This window comes from Panthera leo, chromosome C2, assembly GCF_018350215.1.
Source record: "Panthera leo isolate Ple1 chromosome C2, P.leo_Ple1_pat1.1, whole genome shotgun sequence".
In the NCBI taxonomy this organism is placed as follows: domain Eukaryota; kingdom Metazoa; phylum Chordata; class Mammalia; order Carnivora; family Felidae; genus Panthera; species Panthera leo.
This window is the reverse complement of record NC_056687.1, coordinates 104,549,096-104,564,675: the sequence shown is the minus strand read 5'-3', so window position 1 is coordinate 104,564,675 and position 15,580 is coordinate 104,549,096. Positions and strand designations below refer to the sequence as shown.

At 41.9% G+C, this 15,580-nt stretch overlaps 1 long non-coding RNA gene across 1 annotated transcript; it reads right to left on the bottom strand.

Annotated features, from left to right (window-relative positions):
- Positions 1–1,915: 1,915 nt before the first annotated feature.
- On the bottom strand, positions 1,916–15,416 carry LOC122230332. Its single transcript, XR_006207380.1, has 4 exons — positions 13,553–15,416; positions 10,513–10,583; positions 2,632–2,740; positions 1,916–2,068 (listed from the first exon to the last, which is right to left on the bottom strand). It is a non-coding gene; the product is annotated as an uncharacterized LOC122230332 (long non-coding RNA).
- Positions 15,417–15,580: the final 164 nt, after the last annotated feature.

The following is a 15,580-nucleotide window of genomic DNA, read 5'->3' as shown; positions in this document are numbered from 1 at the left end:
TCTGTAAAGCTTGTTGCCTTGATTTGCAATGGAACAAAATTCAAGATAAGGGGGATAAGGGACTTTAAAAATCCACTCAGGCTTTAAGGTTTCATTATTCATCATCTCCATGGCAGGCACGGGTTAGCTGTTCACTAACTCCATTTCCCCCTGTCAATCCAGTGTACATAGCTGCATTATACTTTCCAGCCTCTCCTGGAGTAAGTTGTAGTCTTGTGACTGATTCCAAGTCAATGGAATGTGCATCGTTTCTGGGACTGACCCCCAAACACCACCCACACAGGATCCTCCTTGTTCGTCCCTCTCCAGTGGCTGTAGACAGTTTAGCAGATAAAATGCTGGTGAAGGACCCTAACATGAATGCAGCCTGGCTTCCCAAAGCACTGCTTGAAGGAGAATTGCTCCAATCAGGACCTGTTTTGAACTTTCTAATGGCTACAAGTAAACTTCTATCATCCACTAAGATTTTGGGAGTGCCTGTCTATCCTAGCCATAAATGATTCTACAGCCACAGCTCTTATTTCACAGGTGTCTAGACTGCGGAAATGGCATCTGTGGGGTCTTCTTGTTTCTGACTCTCTCTCTCCCTCTTTATTTGTGAGCATCCAACTCATTGTGTCTTGATGTAAATGGCTTCCGCTGTCACAGTAAGAAACTCCCCAAAGCCTTTAAGCCTGCCACCAACTGACAACTCTTACCCTGTTTTCCATGTGGTCCACATCCTATGGCTAACCATCTAAGTTAAGCACCTCTTTGAACACAGAACTGTTCATTAAGCACCCCCAATATGCCTACACAGTCCTGGACGTCTTTAGAAGAGGACTTACAGAGAGGTCAGTGCCCTGAGGTCTGCAATCCTGCTGCGTGAGTTCTATTTGTCTCTCCTGGCCCTGAAGAATTCAGATTCCCTGGGGCTCTCATTCTGGCTGAAAATATGATTAGGAGGTTTACTCCCTATTTGTGCAAAAGACTCCAGGAACTTGGCAGAGACTAATTGTTCCTGACTCTGAAGGCCCTAGCTAAGATCCTTTGGAGGCCCTTGTGAGGAAGAGAGAGGAACTATTGCTTTTGCAAGTGTCCTATGTCCAGGTGTTGTACTGGACACTTTATGTGCATTTTTTAAATTAGTGCCTGCCCTGAATCCTTCTGACTCCAAAGCTAGTGTTTTTTTCTAGCATAGCATATAGTTTCTCAAAAATCTTTCCAGGAATATGCCACAGTGGGGAAACTACAAACTCCTTGTGAGAGACACTATTTTTTTTTTTATTCTTTTAAGTTTATTTATTTTGAGAAAGACAGAGAGAGTGTGGAGGGGTAGAGAGAGAAGGAGACAGAGAATCCCAAGCAGGCTCTACATTGCCAGCACAAACCCCGATGGGGGGCTCAAACCCACAAAACCATGAGATCATGACCTGAGCTGAAACCAAGAGTTGGACGCTTAACCGACTGAGCCCCCCAGGTGCCCCTTTAATTTTTTTAATATTTATTTATTTTTGAGAGAGAGAGAAGGTGGGAGGAGGATCAGAGAGAGGAGGAGACACAGAATCTGAAGCAGGCTCCAGGCTCTGAGCTGTCAGCACAGAGCCCAACATGGGGCTCAAAGTGGTGAACTGCCAGATCATGACCTGAGCCAAAGTCAGATGCTTAACTGACTGAGCCACACAAGTGCCCCTAGACACTCCTTTTTTTTTTTTTTTTTTTTTACCACCAGACCCCTAGTTGTGGTTTAGTTAGGTTTAGAATGTGCCCAACTACTAAACTACATATCCCAGATCCCTTGCCACTAGGGGCTGGGTACACAACTCATCCTAGCTAATATGGTGTAAACACAATTGTTTAGGTAAAGCTTCTAGGAAAGCTCCTTAAAGCAATAGCAGATAGCTAGAATATAATTTTTTTCTTTATTTGTGTATGTCTTTTTAAAAATATTTTGTCCTTCTTTCTTCTTCCTGCCTGAAACTCAGATGTCATCACATCTGGAGGTGGAGGTGATATATTATAACCGTAGGGCAACAAAATGACATCACAGAACCGCATACCAGCTCCATGCTGCCTCCCTCTGGATTTCCTTTACATGAGAAAAAAATGAAAACACGTATTTATTTAAGCCACCATTGCTTCAGGTTTTCCATTACTTGCAGTCAAACAAGATTCTAAGTGTTTCCCCTTTGAACCAATATACTACAGAAATGGTAGTAGATCTCCCGGCTCTTCTTGCTAAAACACATACCAGGTCTTCTGGCTCCTCTTTTCTCCCAAACCACACCCTCTAGAGTTTCTCTGGAGGGTCCCTACTGATGGGACTGTGGAGCGTGCAGGCTGAGATCCCAGCACCGAATAGGCACCAGCCAAAAGGGCAGTGTTTGTCTTCGAATGGATTCACCCTCCCACTGCAACTGAATCCTCCTACCCCACTTGAGCAAGCAGCCAATTATGTATTTAAAAGGACACAGAACAGCACTTATATGCATATGCCTAAACTACTAAATCATGGCATAGGTAATGGTCTTTCAGCTTATTTCAAACAACTATCAAGATTCCCCAGTTACACAGGAAGTTTTCCAAATGAGGCTAACCTGGCTCTAATCATACCAGGGTCCTTGCAATAGTGACAGTAGTGAGGCATTGTACCTTGCATGGCTTCGTCAGCAGCAACCATTGCATGGAAACAAAGATGAACAGCATGAGAAGACTGTTTATGAGACACATTTGAAACGCCCCCAAGGATTCACAGAAATAACTGGGGAGAGACATTTGCTCTGATTACTATGGCTGTGTAGTAAATCACCCCAAAACTTACAGGCTTAGAACAACAATAAGAAATCAGTTCCAGGAATTCAAATGGGGCACAGAAGGCTGGCTTGGCTTTGTTTCTCAGCGTCCACAGCCTCGCCTGGCAGACTAAAAGGCAGGAAGCTGGAATCATCAGAAGATTCATTCATTCACATGTCTGGTGGTTGATGCTGGCTGTTGGCTGGGGGCCTAGCTTGGGCTGTCATCTGGAGAATCCACATGAGGCCTCTCCATGTGGCCTGAGTTTCTCACAACATGGTTCTAAGGGCAAGTGTCCCAAGAGAGAGGACCGTATTACCTTTTATGACCTAGCCCTGGAAGTCATCCTGAGTCACTTCTCTATATCCTATTGGTTCAAAGGAAGGAACCATAAACTCCAGCTCTTTAGGGAGGCATGTTAATGTCACATTGCAAGAGCACATGAGATGGAATACACACATACACACACACGCGCGCGCACACACACACACACACACACACACACACACATCAGTACAGTTATCTTTGGAAAATACAATCTGCCACAACGTCGAAAAAATTTGGATGCCCTACTTTTATACTGGTGGGTGGGGGGTGGAGAGGGGAGGCAAGAGACAGGGATATACGGTTATTTCCATAGACCAAGTGAGAACTCAATGACCTATTCAATTTTATAGTTTGTATGTATTCTCAGGCCCTTGCTATCTTAGACAGTTTGGGCTATTATAACAAAGTACCATAGACTGGCTTATAAACAACAGAGATTTATTTCTCATAGTTCTGGAGGCTGGGAAATCCAAGATCAGGGTGCCAGCACAGTCAGGATGAGGACCCTCTATGGGGTGGCAGATTGCCAACTTCTCATTTCTTACTCACATGAGAGAAGGAGCAAGGGAGCTCTCTGGGGACCCTTTCATAAGAACACTAATTCCATTCATGAGGGCTTCACCCTCATGACCAAATCACCTCTTAAAGGTCTCATCTCCTAATATTTTCACATTTGGGGTTGGGATTTCAAAATATTAGTTCTGAGGTGACACAAACATTCAATCCATTACACGTGCATTTATTCCATTGTTTGGACTATAAGATCTGTTGTCCACATTTGCATTATTGTGTCTTTTCCTGTCCCGACTCCTCCTTCCAGCTCCGGCTCACATTTCTCCTCCTTGGTAGAGCTGACCGCCCCCCTCGCCCCCTTGCCTCTGCTGCTGCTCCTTGCCCTCCTCGCCAAGCTCACAGAATTCATTTCTGTTACACCTAAGTGGTTATATTACTCCTAATCAACAGTAGTTAATATCAAACATCAGTGGGGTATTATCTGAATATCCATTCTCTGATGTTCTTTTAAGCATCTAATATTTAAGTGTAAATTTCCAATTATATCTAGAAGTATATATTGACTTACTGTAACTACAAACCAAGATGCAGTAAACATGCTCGGAAGAGCTTGCCAAAATGTTACTCTTAAGAGCCTATTAAGGAGCTTTAATATTTTATTTTGGATTATGCAGATAAATTTTATAAACAAGGTTGTTAAAAAATAATGGGGATGAGAAAGCCTTTCTATCTCTTTCTTTATATCTGGGTAGAAGGATTAAAATACAAATCTAAGTCTTTACCCTACTGGGCAAGAAGTGGGGTGATTCTTGTTCAGTCCAGATTGATACAGAGACTCCCTGACTCCACGTCACTTCTCAGCAATGACCAACATCTACCGAGAGCCTATCATGTACCGGTTAACTTTAAGTACATCATCTCACTGGATTCTCACAATGATCCTGAAAAGGTACCATTATCCCAATTTCACAGAGCTAATAAATGGCACCACTTGGATATGAACTCACACTTGCCTAATTCTAAAGCTCTGTACTTTAGACCACCCGGCACACCCTCTCTACTGATGCTGTGGTAGGTTACATGCTACAGCCTTTTTAGGTGGGAGTTCACCAGGCAGGCAGGGATCTCCAAGCCCTACTGGAAATAACAAGATCAGAGTTCAAATCTTAGCTCTTCTTTTTTTCTGTGACCTTGAACAAACCACTCTCGAATCTCATTTTCTTCTACATCCTCTAAAATAATTTATTCATTGAGCACTTACTATATATCAAGCACTTTGAATTATCTCATTTAATCCTCACATAACCTTATAAATTATTACTATTATTACTTGCATTTATAGAGGAGGAAACTGAGGTTTTGGGTAGTTAGGTGACCTGTCCAAGACTGTAGAACTGATGGTAGAGCCAGATAAACCCAGGTCTGTCTGACTCCACACCTTCAACTCCTGACCACCCACATAACTGTCCCTATTAACACTTCCTCATCCATCTTGTTATAACAAACATGATGATATTTGTGCAAGCATTTTATAAATGTTAAGCATGAAACAAGTGTTAGCTATTAGGATTCTGGTTATGATAGGAAAACTGTGTGGGAAAAGGAACATTGACTCTCTGGGAATAAATGTCCACATAAACAGAGAAGTCTGGAATTCTGGAGCCAGTGTTCTCTGGAACCAAACAAAGACCGGCAGCCAGAATGTTGTGTTATTAGACGGTTCCACTTAGCACTATCCATTTTGTTCAGCTTTAAGAAAAAGTAAATCACTGCAAATGTCTTTCCAAACTGCTTTAATTATAGATTAGCCTTGTCAATCTCAATAAAATTGTGCCTCTGTTTGAGGTTTATATATGGAAAAGTGCTCACAAGCAATTACTTTTATTTCCCAAGTCTGTCATTTAAAAAATTCTTATATTCACAGCTTGATCCCCCTAACTCTATTCTTAGACTCATTTTTAGTCTGACTCTGTCTACGACTAATTCATGGCCTCATGATATTGAACAATTTAAATGTCACATTAGTGACATAGTCATTGATTTTATATTTCTGTGCAGACTAGTAGACTTGAAGATGAAAACAGTGAGGACTGTACTAAAAATATGTATTTACTTCTGAATAATCTGCTTTTATTATTAAAACAAGATGAACTTTTTAAAATTAAGAAATCTTCAGGACTCACAATTCTAGGGGTGCCTGGGTGGCTCAGTTGGTTAAGTGTCAGACTTCGGCTCAGGTCATGACCTCATGGTTTGTGGGTTTGAGCCCCGTGTTGGGCTCCATGCTAACAGTGTGGAGCCTGCTTGGGATTCTCTCTCTTCCTCTCCTTCTGCCCCTCCCCTACTGGCACTCTTTCTCTCTCTCTCAAAATAAATAAATAAACTTTAAAAAAATAATTAAAAAATAAAAATGTTCATGGTTCTACAGAATGCTCTTAATTGGTGGCGAACAGCCCTTTCAGATTTTCTTGTGGATTTACTGAAAAAGTGGTACTTGCTTTGTTACCCTGGCAAACCCAGTCCATGGGAATTTAGCCTATACTGAAGAAACCTAGCTTCTTAAAGTATTAACTGGAGTTTCAGCTAAGAAAAAAAGTGGCAGTGAAGGAGTGTGGGGGGAGTTCCTTAGTCACATAAGTTAGGAAAATGCTACCTTCTATTGTTCCCTCTTATAGAACCACAATGTACCTTAACAAATTAAAGGTTCTGAAAAATCCTGCAGTAGTGAAGCTCATGTAGTTTTCTATAACTGGACATTTCCCAAACTTATTTGACCACAAAATGATTTTTCCAAATAACAATAACATCACATAGAACTTATCCTCTGTTAGACTTTGGTAAAGGCTATTATAATTGATTCTGAAATAAAAACGTCTGGGGCATGTGACCAACCACGTGAACTTCCTAAGACATATTATAGCTAAGAGTATAATTTTTTTTATTTTTTAAAAAAAATTTTAATGTTTGTTTATTTTTGAGAGACTGAGAGAGAGAGAGAGAGCACGAGCAGGGGAGGGGTAGAGAGAGAGAGAGAGAGACATAGAATCCAAAGCAGGCTCCAGGCTCTGAGCTATCAGCACAGAGCCTACACGGGGCTTGAACTCAGGGACTTCGAGATCATGACCTGAGCTAAAGTCGGATGCTCAAACAACTGAGCCACCCAGGTGCCCCAAGAGATTTACACTGAGATTACATCCTAAAGGAACTTGGTGATGCAGAGTAACACTGAAAAGCTCACAGCATACTCTAAAGACCCTACAAATTTGGCATTATTTATTTACATCACAACTTACTCCAGAAAGATTTGTTGTAACTTATTACATAAATATAAATGGCAAAATATGAATAAGACTCAAAACAAAAAAATAAATTGAATTAGAAAATCAAGGCTATAATAAAGAAAAAACAAATATGGGGGGGAAAAGAGGAGGGACCAGCACAAATGTCACTAAACTTTAAATTTAGTTCTGAGCTGCCCAGCAACCAAAGCAAAAAGGGATTCTTGGCCATTTACATAATTAACCATGATGAAAAAGAAGAAAGTTTTAACAGGTCCAGTCTATAAGGAAAACAAGGCTTTTTTGAGCTGAATTCTAAAAGTAATCATTCAAAGGGAGAATTTCATTGGAGACATAATGCCTCCAGCCATTTTCCAAATGCAGTAACAAATTTATGTGGCTAATTCTTATAGCATTGCCAATGATAAAGCTCAGGGCCAAATATTAAATTCTACAAAGTTAATGGGTTCCATTTGTCTTTGGCTGATTCAGGAAGACAAGTTACAAATCTAATAAAATCATGATAGCCCTAAGACAAATTAGCTTTGTACTTCACCATTTTCAAAATCAAACTAACAGGCAAGAAAAGATAATGCACTCTTTTTGGTTAAATAAAAATAGCTAACACTTACATAGACCTCACTATGTGCCAAGCAGTATTCTAAGCACTTTATATATATCCATTCATTTAATCTTCATAACCACTCTGTAAGGTAGGTATTACATCCTTTATTCTACAGATGGGGAAATACACACTCAGAGATTCAGTGCTCAAGGTCACAGAGCAGTACTAACACTGTCTACTGTACAGCAGTAGACAACTGAGGCCAACTAGCAACTGAGGCCAACTTTTCCATGTAGATGGGTGGGAGAAATGGGACTAGTTTTAGGCAACTGAGGGGGAAATACTACTCCCTTCAATCTATAGAATCAGAGGAATCATGTCATTTGTTATCACTGCATCCCGAGAGCTGTAGAAGATGGTTCAAGGCCACTGTATCAGTCAAGGTCCAACCAGAAAAAGAAATCATTCTGAGTATTTAAAACAGAGGGAATTAAATTAAATACAAGAAACTGGTTACACAGAAAGAACTAAGAAACCCCCAGGAAAGTGTGAAGCAGTCCAGAGATTAGCAACAATGGGAAGGAAGGAGCCTGGGGGCTGGCATTATCTACAGCAAACCTGCCCATGGGAGCCATGAAGGGAGCCATCAAAGAGCTCCAGGGCTCCCACTCAAGCTTCTCCCTTTACCCCTCTCCAATCTTCCACTGGCTGAACACTGCCAGAATCCCAATACCCTCTAGGGATCAGACCTTCTATGATACAGGACAGAGCTGTGAAGGGTGAGAAATGGATCTAAAGCAAAAATGCCCAAGACTGGCCCAGGTGTTAACAGTATAAAAGTGAAATTCTGTCTTCCAGTAGCTGGAGCATATGGGCCCCTCAGGAGGCAAATGGCCAGTAAATAACAGCTTCAGAAAAACCAGGGAATAGTTTCTTAGGAGAGGGGTACATGTTGAAAATATAAACAGGTTCATAAACTTAGGTAAATTAATTCCATAAAAATGCATTCAGTATCAATTGTGTCCAAGTTGCCAAGGCAGTCTCCTGCATGGTGTGGCCATGGCCCTTTGGAGTTCTGGAAGCTCTTCATGGATGTGCTCCCAACTCTAATCAATTCATGCTGTCCTATCTGAGCCCCACACCTGTATGGTGGTGTCTATCCCATGGAATGGTGAACAGAGTGGGTCCTGGACTTGTGTGCAGCAGGATAAACCTTCCTGCAGGAGGTTAGAAGAGTGACCCAACAGCAAATCAGGACTATAGAAAGATGGCTTGCTTACAGGAACATTTGAGAAATTTGCCTCATGAATTTTGAATAGAACACAGGCAGACCGGGAGGAGTTGCATTCAAACAAAAACACAGCCATGAGTGGGGAGGTAATGTGGGTGCAAGGGAACCCTTCAGGTGAGCCCTGCAAAGTCGTCAAAAGGGTGCCAGTACACAGAAAAATGGGAAACCACTGTTCTACAGAGGCACAGACACAACGCCTACTACTGTGAACTGATTTCTAGAAACCTGAAGATTAAGATATGAACACAACCTCCCGAAGCATGAGGTAGAAAATGAGAATTGCCGCAAATGGGAGATGGTGTTAAGGGGATTCCTAGAAAAAAGAAACAACTTCTAAATAAGGAAGGTGGACTTGGGGATGAGTAGTATAAATTATGGAGGGTAAGTGACATTGGAGTTGCATCTGATTTGGTTTTGACCTGCAGAGATGGGAAAAGAAAATTCCTGGTGGAGGGCACAGCCAAAGGGAAGGGACAACATCTCTAAAGCAGGGAGTTGGAGAGCCGAATCAGGCAGTCACTTATTGAAGTAAAGAGTGCAGGAAGGGAAGGGGTGGAAAATAGAAATGAAAAGGAAGATTAAGATCATACCGAAAAAGGCCCTTTTAAAATTCATAGTCAGGTAAATCTACAATGGAAATTGTTAACTCACTATTTGAACGTTTGGTCTATATTGACAGCCTTTAAAGGCAAGTGTCTTGGAACACCATTGTCCGTGTCATTTAACGTTAGAAGCAGGATGCTGGGTACATGTTCCACAGCCCTGTCCAGGGATTAATTGCTAGCTCAGAGGCAGAGACACTAGTCCGGCTGCCCTGTAGCTATAAAGTCACAGGCAAGGTGCTGAGCAAGAACAAGCACTTCACACTCGATCCAGGTGTGCAGAGAATATTCAGAAGAAAGCATTAACAACCAATATTTCCTCATAATTAACGGGAGGCAAAGGGTATATTACTAGTTTCAAGTTAAAATAATGGAGTGTAAAAAGATTTCACCTTATTCATTTCATGCTATATGATTTTTCTGCCAATGTGAGCATTTGACTGGTACATCAACCTACTGACAAATATATTCTAACTTCAACAATCTGACCATTTAAAAAAAGAATGAGTGAGAATGAATTCATTCAGCTGATATAACTGGAATTCTAATTTCAGATCTTCTGGCTTCACTAAATATATCTCATAATATTTGCGGTTTAGTTTTTATATCTCCAGCAAAAGAGAGAGAGAGAGAGGGAGAGAGAGAGAGAGAGAGAGAGAGAGAGAGAGAGAGAGAGAAAACTTGCCATGAGAAATTGATAAATTGCTATAAAGCAAAATTTAAATTTAGAAGGCTACACCACTCATAAATAACATTGTATAGTCATTTTGTGTTTCAGAACCCAGTATAGCCTTACTTTTTCAAGCATATAACTTAGCATTATTGATGAGCACTGGACGGCTTAGTTCATGTATAGAGAATGGAACACAATGAAGGAGGGGAATTTCTTTTTTGTTTACAGAAATGCATACAAAAATGGCTGGCCTGTCATATTATCTAAACCATTATTAATGTGTTACTGAAAATGGCCAAAAAAGTGACAGAAATTATTTCCTCAGAAGAGTCTTGTATTCACGGTCTAGAACACAATCCAGTTCAACCCTCATTTTCCTTATAAATTGGCTGGTCTCTCATTGCAGCAGGGATTGTCAGAGAGATGACAAGTGCCTCGCCCACAGAGGCCCCTGAGCCATGCCCAAGTCAGGGAGTAAGATGCTTACTCACCCTCTTCGAGGAGCCCTGGATTCCACTTTCAGCGCAGCCACCCCTTTGCTCTGGCTCTAACCTCTCTTCACCTGGAAAAGGGGATAAGAATAACTTCAGCCCATCACACAGGAATGTAGTGAGGAGAAAACAGAACAATGCACACGGAAGTGCTGTGAAAAGCTGAAAGATCAAATACAAATGTAGATGTTAGTATCTTCATAAGGCCTTGAAAGTACTCAACATTTTGTTTCCAATTTCAAGCCTGGGAGAAAGATTTCTATTTCCTTTTGCATCTAATTTGAACAAAAGATACAAACATCTCACTTTGACTTTTCTCCTGCTTCAAGCATTTGGCTTGAAGAAGCGTTTTTGTCAGCAAGCTGCCAACTCATAGAGTTGAAAGGAAATCCAAACCTCATTCCAAGTCAGGGGTGTGGAGGTAGAGAGGATAGGAAACATTGCTGGAACTTTCCTGGTGCAAGAAGAAACTGTTCGGACTACAGAAGTAACTATAATCACACAACCTGTTACTGACCCTGCAGAGAACCAGATATGATTTAAAAATTGAACAACAGGAAGAGACGGCTTGACTCTTTCAAGCTAATCAAGGTGAGTATATCAACGTTGAGGTAGAAATTATGTAGGTTTTGCCCCCAAGCATGAGATGACGGTGAATTGTCTTCCCACCTTGGGAACTTGTCATCATGCAGTTTCCTCTGCCTGGAACACACCTTTCCTCTTCACCTTGTCTTTTCTTAAAGAGCCATTTTTTTTTAATTGATTTATTCTTGAGAGAGAGAGAGAGCAGGGGAGGGGCAGAGAGAGAGGGAGAGAAAGAATCCCAAGCAGGCTCTGCACTGTCAGCGCAGAGCCAGACCTGGGGCTTGAACCCACGAACTGTGGATCATGACCTGAGCTGAAATCAAGAGTCGGATGCTTGGGGCACCTGGGTGGCTCAGCTGGTTAAGTGTCTGATTCGGCTCAGGTCATGATCTCCTGGTTCATGAGTTTGCACCCCATGTCGGGCTCTATGCTGACAGCTCAGAGCCTGGAGCCTGTGTCTCTCTCTGCCCCTCTTCTGCTCATACTCCATTTCTCTCTCTCTCTCTCTCTCTCTCTCTCTCTCTCTCTCTCTCTCTCTCTTTCTCTCTCTCTCTCAAAAATAAACAAAACATTCAAAAAAAAGAGTTGGATGCTTAACCAACTGAGGCACCCCCTCAAGGCGCTATTTCTTAGGGAAGACTCTCCTGCTGACACCTCCACCACCCCCCATTCCAGTTCATGTGTCCAGTGTAAAAAACGTGAGCAAGCTAAACTCCTTTATAATCACTGACCATTGTTGGAATTAGTGATTCATTAACTTAACTAATGAGTGTCTGTTGTTCTTTCTCCCCTCCCCAGTAAGCTCTGTGAGGACAGGGAAGAGTTTGACTTTATAGAATCCCCACAACAGAATACAGCATCTCCTAACTCAGAGAGGGCCCTCATTAAATATTTATTAAATAAGTAATCAAAGAAATACGATCTGAAAAGAACGTCAAAGCAGATTATTTCAGATCACAAATTATTTCTATATAAGCACATTGATGTAAATATATGCTGCATTACAATAAAATCCTTAATTAACTGTTGCTCAGGGAGAACATATTGCAAATGGAGGGAAACCATAAAATGAGAAGGTTAATAAATCAATTTTAATAACAAGTTAATAGTAAGGAAATATGTTGCACGCTCTGAATAAAGATTTCTTATGGATTGGATGGTTTCCAAGGTCCCAACTGCCCATGTTTAGACATTTTGAAGAAGGGACGTGAAAAGGGCAGAACAACTGCTTCCCAAGCTGGAAGGCACATCTCCTTGTCAGTGAACATCAGAGAGAAACTCCCTTCTGGACCAGGTATCACGTGATAGAACAAAAAGTTACATGATGAGGCCACCCAATCTTTCTCAAGCTATCGGGACAGTTCCCAGAAGCGCAGGTAGGACAGCGGCCAGTTTTGTTGCATCCTGTTTACTTTCTTCTGTTTTAAAAAGTTGAAAAGTAGCGCTAATTTGACATTCATTCATATGAGTGTAAATAAATGAGGAGGATAAAATTTTCAAACAATATTATTTAAGCACTACAGCAAGATAAAAGTTAGTGTTCTTAACTGCTATCAAGCTATACTCCGAGACCAGTCTTTTTTTGGATAAAAGTCAGTTCCCACCCCCCTTCCATCTGTTTTTTTTCTCTTGCACACACTTATTTACACCCAATTTGGTGCCAATTTTCAACAAAGTTAGGTTTCCTTTTAATTTTTACATTACGATCTTCCTTTATCTTTCAGGTATTCTATGGGACGTAGACCTATATGCTATCTTCCTCACTAACTGGAATTTATAACTATCTGTGAGCCAAGTCTGCCCCCACTCATTTGTGTGTTAAACAAATATAAAGAATAAGGACGCTGAGTAATAAACATCATGTCTCTTCTGGAGCTTTTAAAGCTATAGTGTTTCTTTTTGTTCCTTGGAAAGGTTGTACGCGATAAATTACATTACAAATAAAAATGAATCAAGTGAGACTGAGAGGTCAGAGAAGAAATACAGAGGCGCCAGTTTCTGTAGAGGGTCTTTAATGGATGGTATTTTGAGGCTATCAATTTGGAAAGAAAAAAAGTAAGTAAAAGTCCATTTCATGCTCATTTTGCAGACCTCATCCTTTTCTTTGTTTTCATACAATTAACTGTGCCAGTGTTTTATTTTATACAAGATCTATGTTGATCTTCTACTCTGTCCTAATATTATGCAAACAAATTCTAACTCCTTAAAGGCAGACAGAAATTAAGCCATTCAAATGCTGTAGTTTAGTAATTTCAAAATAACAGTAAGTAAGGCATTTTCACCTATGTATCACCAGTCATGCCACTCCCCCTTAATTTTTGTCATTGTTCCTACTACTACTCACAGAAATCCTAAAAGATCAGATAATAAAGACCCAAACAGGTCTTTACATTTTTTTCAATTTCGAAACTAAAGCCCATCTCAAACTATGAACTGCCTTCATTCTTGAACTTACTTTAAAATTGTCAATTTGTTTTTTCTCTGGGAAAGTAAGAATAAGTCATGACCAAATGGGGAAACTGCCACTTGTTGCCCTTTATGGAGTCTCTCCTTCACTCCATTTAATGGCAAATGGGAGTGTAGACCTGGGTTTACTCGATGCCAGTGGAGGAATCCTTTTTTTTTTTCCCCCATAACAACAAACATCTAGCAGAGTTCCTTGAATATAGAAAATGTTCAATGTAAATCTGGCAAAAAACAAAAACAAAAAAAGAGGAAGAGTGAATAAAAGAATAATGCAATTTTCATTGTTTAAAAATGAATCATTTCCACTCCTTTATCTGACTATGATTTGAAACCCCTTGATAATCAAGCTTTACCAAATAGTTTTAATGACTCAGTACAGAGAAATAGACCAGGGTACAGAGAAATGTGGTTTTAGGAGAGCTTAGAAAGAAGGACCTGTGCTCAACCAAGTTTCACATGAAACTTGGCAGTGGCATTTCCAAGCTTCTCCAGAAGCAAAAAGGATTGTTTTAGAGTATAAGGCAAAGTAAGGTGTTCCCAGGAGCAGAAATATTTTAAATGTTTTCATTTAGGCAGGGCAAATGGCCTGTTTAAATCAAACGAGGACCCCTAACCTTGGTTCATAAGGCTATTGGGGAGATACAGTGTGACTTACTCTGAGAAAAACCTGCTTTTATCTGGCCTACATCTGAATCCTGCTTGTCTCTACATTTTCCTTTGCTTTTACTTTTTTCTCTCATTGACTATGGAATTTCCTGTTTGATTTTTCTATAGGGGTCCTGGTGTGTAAGGGGTGAAGAAATGAATAAATTCTAATCCTAAAAAGATAACTGTTTCAATCTGCCTTAATAAAAGCACAAGTTCCTGGCTTCTCCACGGTGTCACTCTAAGACGCTTCTTGAGGCCACCACCCAGCAGATAAGTTGCTTACTGGTCAGGAACCGCGGCAACTCTCCTCCCTCCCGTGCACTAAGGGTCATCCCCAGGGAGTAGTGACTTCAAGGACAGGTCTTTCGTCCCCTGTGCTAAGTGAGAGCACAGACGCCCTTTAAAGACAAACTTTGCAAACAAGAATAACCTTGAGAAAGACCCTTATACGCAGATCAATGCTCAGGAACGGTGCCAACCACTTACAACTCCCCTTTGACATTTCACAGATGTGTTTCACGCTAGGGAAGAGGCCTCCTTCTACACCGAAACCCAAATCCATGCTTTGTGTCTTGGGTGCAGTGGGGGACTTATCGGATGAGCCGCTGGGGAAATACGTGCCCCCTATGCTCTCTTTGGTCAACTAGAGTCACCTTGGCAGAGGGTTCCCCTGCCTCCCAGGGGATACTTCTGTGGTGCCTTGACCTAAGCCTCTCCCGGGAATTCTTTATCTGTTCGGGAGGTCTTGTGGAGTGCAGCTTCACAGTCCCACGGATCTGCCCAGAACCATCCGGCGGTCCCCAGCCCCCAAGCTCTGGGACGACTTCGGGGCTGCGCTAGCCATTAATGGACATCATCCATTTTTAATCAGAAAGATCAGAAGAAAGATGGTAAGCGAATCCCAGTCGCAAGTCAATTTAAATAACATTCCTGGGGAAATCCAATCACTTAAAACTGAGACACCTACGCTAGCAAGAGCCCCCGCCCGACTAGCAAGGAAGAGCGCGACGGCTGAATTAATCAAGATCAGGGGGCTCCAGAGCTGAGCGCGGAGCGTTAACCCTTCCAGCCCCGGAGAGTGACAAGGGGGCTTGCAAAAGCGCGGACGGCCAGGGCGAAGATGCCCACGGCAGCCACGCACAGGCTGCCTCTGCCATCTTGGGCGGCTCCGAACGCCCAGAGCTCTACCCGGGAGGCTGGGCGCTCGCGGTTAAGGTCAGAAGCTCAGGAAGCCGCTCCGGCTGCGAGGAGAGGCCGCCTCCCGCAGCCTCTGCGCGCCTTGGGCTCCTCCTTCCGCCCAAGCGTGGCCAAGTGAGGACTGCTCCGGCCGCAGGTAGCCGAGGCGCGGGAGGCGGCGCGCTGGACCCAG